Source organism: Peromyscus californicus, unplaced genomic scaffold, assembly GCF_007827085.1.
Source record: "Peromyscus californicus insignis strain IS unplaced genomic scaffold, ASM782708v3 Scaffold_5__1_contigs__length_169319896, whole genome shotgun sequence".
In the NCBI taxonomy this organism is placed as follows: domain Eukaryota; kingdom Metazoa; phylum Chordata; class Mammalia; order Rodentia; family Cricetidae; genus Peromyscus; species Peromyscus californicus.
Window position 1 is genome coordinate 137,728,722 of NW_026294573.1, and position 6,639 is coordinate 137,735,360.

Consider the following 6,639-nt stretch of genomic DNA (forward strand, 5'->3'; position numbering starts at 1 on the left):
CCTGAGTGCTGCAGCTGGTGAGAGCCAAGGACAACTCTCCTGCTCTTATGACCTCAGGGCAAGGTCTACGACCTGCCTGGGGCATTGGAGGAGGGGCCACCTCAAGACAGATGAGTAATGGGCTGCTCTCCCACAGCAAGCATTCTTAACCACTGAACCATCTCACCAGCTCCCAGTTTGACCAGTTTTGACACATACATTTCCATCAACTATCAACATGTCTATCAATCAAGATAATTTTATGTCCCTTCTTAGTTCACACCTGTATCAGTCCATACAGCCATTAATCTGGCTTTACAGTTTATAGTTCAGGCTTTGTTTTTTTTCTACCATTTTTGTTTGTTTATGGAATAATGTTAAATTTGCTCTTTTATGTGCAACTTCTTTTGCTCAGCCTAATGTTCATGAGGCTCAACAATGTCAAGGATCTATTAGTTATTTCCACTACTATGCCAAGCAATGATCTAGAGTATAGTTATACAACAATTTATTCATTCATTCATCAGGTGGATGGACATCAGGGCTTGTAGATTTAAGTAGTCTGGAGAAATGTGTTATAAACATCCTGGAAAAGAGTCATTACGTACACTTATGATTTCATCTATCTAGGTAAGTAATAGTGGGGAATTGAATGAATCACATGTAAATATGCATTTAATACATTAAGAAACTGCCAAACCTCTTGAGTATCTGTGCAACAGCACAGCCTCATCAAGAGCGACACCTCCAGCCGTTTCTTGTTCTCATCGACAGCTGTTATGTCCTGGCTGGTTTTCTGTGTCAACTTGACACAAGTTAGAGTCATCGAAGAGGAAAGAGCCTCAGTTGAGGAAATGCCTCCATGAGATCCAGCTGTAAGGCATTTTCTCAATTAGTGATCAGTGGGGGGGGGGGGTCCAGCCCATGGTGGGTAGTATCATCACTGGGTTGGTAGTCCTGGGTTCTATAAGAAAGTAGGTTGAGTGAGCCAGGAGAAGCAGACAAGTAAGCAGCACTTCTGCATGGTCTCTGTATCAGCTCCTGCCTCCAGGATTCTGCCCTGTTTGAGTTCCTGTCCTGACTTCCTTCAGTAGTGAACAGCAATGTGGAAGTGTAAGCCAAATAAACCCTTTCCTCCCCAACTTGCTCTTTGGTCATGGTGTCTCTTCACAGCAACACTAAGAACTAATAACTAAGAAATAGGGTTTCTATTGCTGTGAAGAGACACCATGACCATGGCAACTCGTATAAAAAAAACCATTTAATTGGGGTGGCTTGTTTACAGTTCAGAGGTTCAGTCCATTATCACCATGGTGGGAAGCATGGCAGAGTGCAGGCAGACGCACTGCTGGCTACACCTTGTATTGCATGGAACAAGAAGTCAACTGACTCATTGGGCGGTATCCTGAGCATCTGAGACCTCAAAGCCCACCCCCACAGTGACACACTTCCTCCAACAAGGCCACACCTCCTAACAGTGCCACTCCCAATGAGATTATGGGAGACAATTACATTCAAACTACCACAACAGGTGTCTTTAAACCGTAGATTTCTAAAAGACACATAAAAAGCAGTTCTTTACTGTGATGTAAATGTTATTTCTTTAATGACTAAAGATTAGAACATTGTCCATGAGCTCATTTGTAACCATGTATCTTTAAAAAATAGATGTATTCAATTTCTTACTGCTTTTCAGATGAATTTTTTAATTATTGAATTAAATTTTATGTATTTCTAAAATACAAGTGTTTTACCAAATATTAGTGTTATGAATCTTTCCTTCTAGCCTGTGGCTTGCTTTTTTAATTTCTTAAGATATCCATTGAAGAAAAAAATTTAAAATTTTGATGATGTCAAATTTATGATTTAAGAAATAATTTAAATTTTTTGCTAAGAAATCTTTGGTTTACCAAAATTCATATTTTTAATTTTCTTCTAAAAGTTTTGTAAGTTGAAGCTTTACATTTGTTCTATTATTATTATTTGAATTTGCATGTGAGCCAAGCATCACTGCTTTTGTGTATGGATGCTCAGTTGCCAGCATTATTTGTTAAAATGACTCTTTCCTTCATTTACTTTTATTGGCATGATTGTTAAAATATCAATGGCTAATATATCTGTGAGTCTATTTTTGGACTTTATATTCAGTGTAAGAAAAAATGACATATGGAATCAATAGCATGCTGTCCAGAATACTGTAGAATTATAATAATTTGTTCACTAAATAATAATGTTGAATTTAGACAGTATAAATTATCTATCCCTGTTCCTTTTCAATAAAAAATTATGCTGATGCTAGCAAGATGGCTCAGCAGTAAGAGCATTTTCTGCTTTTGCAGAGGATCTGCGCTCAGTTCACAGCACCTACATGATGACCCACAACCATCTGTAAATCCAATTTTGGGGCATCCAACGTCCTCTTCTGGCCACTGCAGGCACTAGGGACACATATACACATGCAAGTAAGACACTCACACGTAAAATTAAAAAAAGTCTTTAAAAATGACATTGGCAACTTTAAGTATTTCACTTTTTCCATACACACACACACACACACACACACACACACACACACACACACACACACTGTTTTATCACTTGGTAAATTTCTCTAAAAAGTGTATAGGAACTAGATACTGAGTGAAATATATAACTCAATTTGAAAAGGCTTAACTCTAATAACATTTGACATTTCCAACAATAATTTATATCTCTCTATTTGTTTAGGGTTTCTTTGGTTTCTCTTACCAATGTTTCGTATATTTCACTATCTAAATATTGCATATATTTTATTAGATTTAACTCCAAAATGGGTACTTATGCTATTATAAATTATGTTTAAATTTCTAATTGTTTGGAAATGCATTTGGTTTTAAAAAAATGATCTCTTGACTTTGATAGCTCACTTATTCTAGTACGTTTCTGTAGACTATTAGAGATTTTCTTTGTAGATGATGATGTTATTATCTTAGTCTATGTTCTATTGATGTGAAGAGACACCATGACTAAGGCAACTCTTACAAAAGAAAGCATTTAATTGGAGATGACTCACATTCTGAGGTCTAGTTCATTATGGCAGCATGCATGCTGACATGGTGCTGGAGAGGTAGCTGAGAGTTCTATATCCAGATAGGAAGGCAGCAGGAAGAGACAGAGATACTGGGCCTGGCTTAGACCCTTGAAACCTCAAAGCCCATTTCCAGTGACACACTTCCCCCAAGGCCACACCTCCTAATAGTGCCAATCTAGGCTGATCAAGCATTCAAATCTATGAGCCTGGGGGGGCATTCCTATTCAAACCACCACAGTTATCTATGAACCAAGAGAGTTTTAATTAATATTTTCAAGTTTGTAAGGCATTTTGCTTCTTTTTCTTGTCATATTGCATGGGCTGAGCTCCTGTAGTGTTAAAAAGAAGCAGCAGCCAAGACTTCCTTCCCATTCTCATGATTCAACCTTGGACAAGTCACTTGCCAAAAAGGCAAATACATGTACATTTTCTACTTCTGGGGTCTCCTTCTCTATACTCACTTTAGAGACAATGAAGTACCAATCTTGAGAGGGAGGCAGGATGAGTTTTGGTGGTTTTGGGAGCAGAAAAGGTGAATGTGTTAACATTAATTCTCTCCTGGGAATTAATGTCCCATCCCATCTCCCAATATGATTATGAATCCTTGATTGACATAGTTCAATTTTAGTTTTGTATTTTATAGACAAGATGTCACCATGTACCCTAGACTGGCCCTGAACTTATAGTGATCCTCCTGTCTCATCCTCCACATTTTTGGAATTGCAGGTGTACATCTCTACCCATCTCAACAGGATGTGTTTTTGGGGCAGCTGGACTCAGAGAAGAATGGTCATTCATTTAACTGAAATGTTAGCCATTTAGGCTATAGCATGGCCTATGCAGAAAGAAAGTGGGAATTAAGTGTAGCTATGAGGACATGGAGGCTTACAAGGCAGTATAATAACCAGTGGTAGGATGTGGGGCAGGTCAACTTTCACTTTGGATAAAAGGAAGACCATGATTAATGGCATTTATGAATGATAGAAATATGTGATCACTATAGTTATGATGTGAGAGACATCAGGGCTACTGGAGTCTTGTATGTAGTTGGGAGAGGTTGTTATAAAGATCTCTGACTTAAATGAAGGCTGAAATTCTTAGATAGTTCAGAAGATGGAAAGAGAAAGCCCATGGAGGGCAAAAGTGTGCTTCTCACCAATCAAGACCTGAGGGTAAAGCTGGGTGTTTCTTGTGTTTTGTTGTATTACTGGGCCTTGACCCCAGGCCTTTGCATATGCCAGATAGACTTTCTAGCACTAGCCACATCCCCGGCCTTTAAACTATTTTTTTTTTGAGTTTCCCAGGCTGGTCTTATTCAGCATGTAGTCTAGGCAGGTCTTGACTGTGTGACTCTCCTGATTTATTTTCCTGAGTAGCCGGGGCTATAAACACACATCTCTACAACTCTGCCTTCAATTTTAATCTGAATACACAAAATACAATAAATGAAAACATTTGAAGTGGCAGGGTTTGTGTTAATGGCAGTGAGTTGAGGTTAGATTATAGACTCTTAAAACTAGGCTGAAGGGTTAGTATTCTAATTCTAGACAGAATCATTAAATGTTTAGACAAGCCATGAACACGGTAAATCCACTGTTACTGTGTACACTATTGCAGCTGTCCCAGTATCCTCACAAATGTAAGTAATGGAATGTGTGCAGAAGCACAGCGGCTGGCCAGGTGAAGCCTACCCAATAGAGAAGTCTACTAGCCTGTCTGGTGGGGTGGATCTCAGGGTACAGAGCAGCACTGGGTTGGAATGCAGATGGTCAACACTTACTAACACCTTACCTGTAATGGGTTAAAAAGGAGGTGACTATCTGAACATATTCCCACTTTTTCTTATCAGACCAGCATCCATGTTAGTAGGTATTTCTTAGCGATATCAAGGGAATACTTATTGTTCATGCAGAGGGTGGCAGCTCCATTCAGCAGGGAGAAGCTATTTAAGAACCCATGGTCTTGGGCTCTTTCCAAGGCATTGTAAGATTATTTTATGGTGTCTGATTTACTTTAAAGTTTCTTGTTATTGCAGTTTAAGAACAAAATTTATCCTGCACACATCCTGTTTAAAACAGAATTTTTTCCTCTGTTAGGTAGAGATAAAAATGTTAGAAAGTACACTCTATCACATTGGTTACACCTTGGTGCTGGATGAAAACGGGCCATAGTATTTTTAATGGCCAGATTGGTGGTCAAGGGAACATGAGTCAAATACATGTTTGGAATGGTAATTTTGTTATGCCTGGAATAATTTAAAGAGACTGGCTTGTGTGTGTGTGTGTGTGTGTGTGTGTGTGTGTGTGTGTGTGTGTGTGTGTCTGTCACTGGGGATATAATTCAGGGCTTCACAGATGCTAGACAAAGCCTCTACCTAGAAGTTATACCCTCAGCCCCAGGGTGGCAGTTCTAACAATCATAAGCAGAAGGAAAAATCATTTCTTTCCTTTTTCCTCTTCCTTCTTCATTTCTTTTCCTTTCCTGTATAAGTATACATTTTCGCATTTGCCATAACAATACTACTTCAACATTTGAACAGAGAGATTGACTCTCTGTGGTGGTTTGAATGAGAATAGCCTCCATAGGTCCATGTTTGAATGCTTGGTCCCCAGCTAGTGGAATTGTGTGGGGAGGATTAGGAAATACGCCCCAATGGAGGACAGTCCAATGGCAGAGGAAGTGTGTTGCTGGGAGTGGGCTTTGAGGTTTCAAAAGCCCACATCAGGCCCTGTCTGTCTGTCTGTCTCTCTCTCTGCCTGTTGCCTGGGGATCAGGATGTAACATTCTCACCTACAGTTCTGATGTCCTACTTGTCAGCTTTCCACCATGATGGTAATGGACTAACCCTTTACAACTGTATATAAGCCCCCAGTTAAATGCTTTCTTCTAGAAGAGTTGCCTTGGTCAATGTGTCTCCTCACAGCAGGAGAACAGTGACTATGACAGTCTCTGTGTCTCTCTCTTTTTTTTCTGAGATGGGGCCTTGGTACATTTCTCAGAGTAGTGGTGAACTAAGCATGATCCTTTTCTCTCACCTTCTTAAGTGGCCAGCACTGAAAGCAGGTACCCTATGCTCAATGTAAGGCTGACCATCTTAACCCTAGAATATCAGATACAAATTCTCCCAAATCCAAAACTTTTAAGGAGCAACTCTCATGCCACAAGTAGAAAATTCACAGTCAAAACACAGGCACACTAAAAATGTTGTATAAAATTAGATTCAGGCAATGCATATAAGACATAGCCAAAATGTAAATAGATTTCATGTTTGTTTAGACTTAGATTGAGCCCCACAGACAGCTAACGATGTGTAAACAAGAATTCAACATGACTAACATATTCAGTCCTCAATATTTTTTTCTGATATGGCATCTTCAACCCTTGCTGTTTTCTCTCTGAAGTCAGCAGCTTACAGCTGAGGCTGGTGGCATATTGTCTGTCACAGAGAAATGAGCATGCAGCCCAGTATCCCTTAGACATGAGGTTCTCTGTCTTGGACAATAATTTTTTTCCTTTACAACCTTGTAGGATCTTTATATCTTTCTCAAGGAAAAAAAATAGAGAGCTTATATTGGCCAAGGACCTCAGGA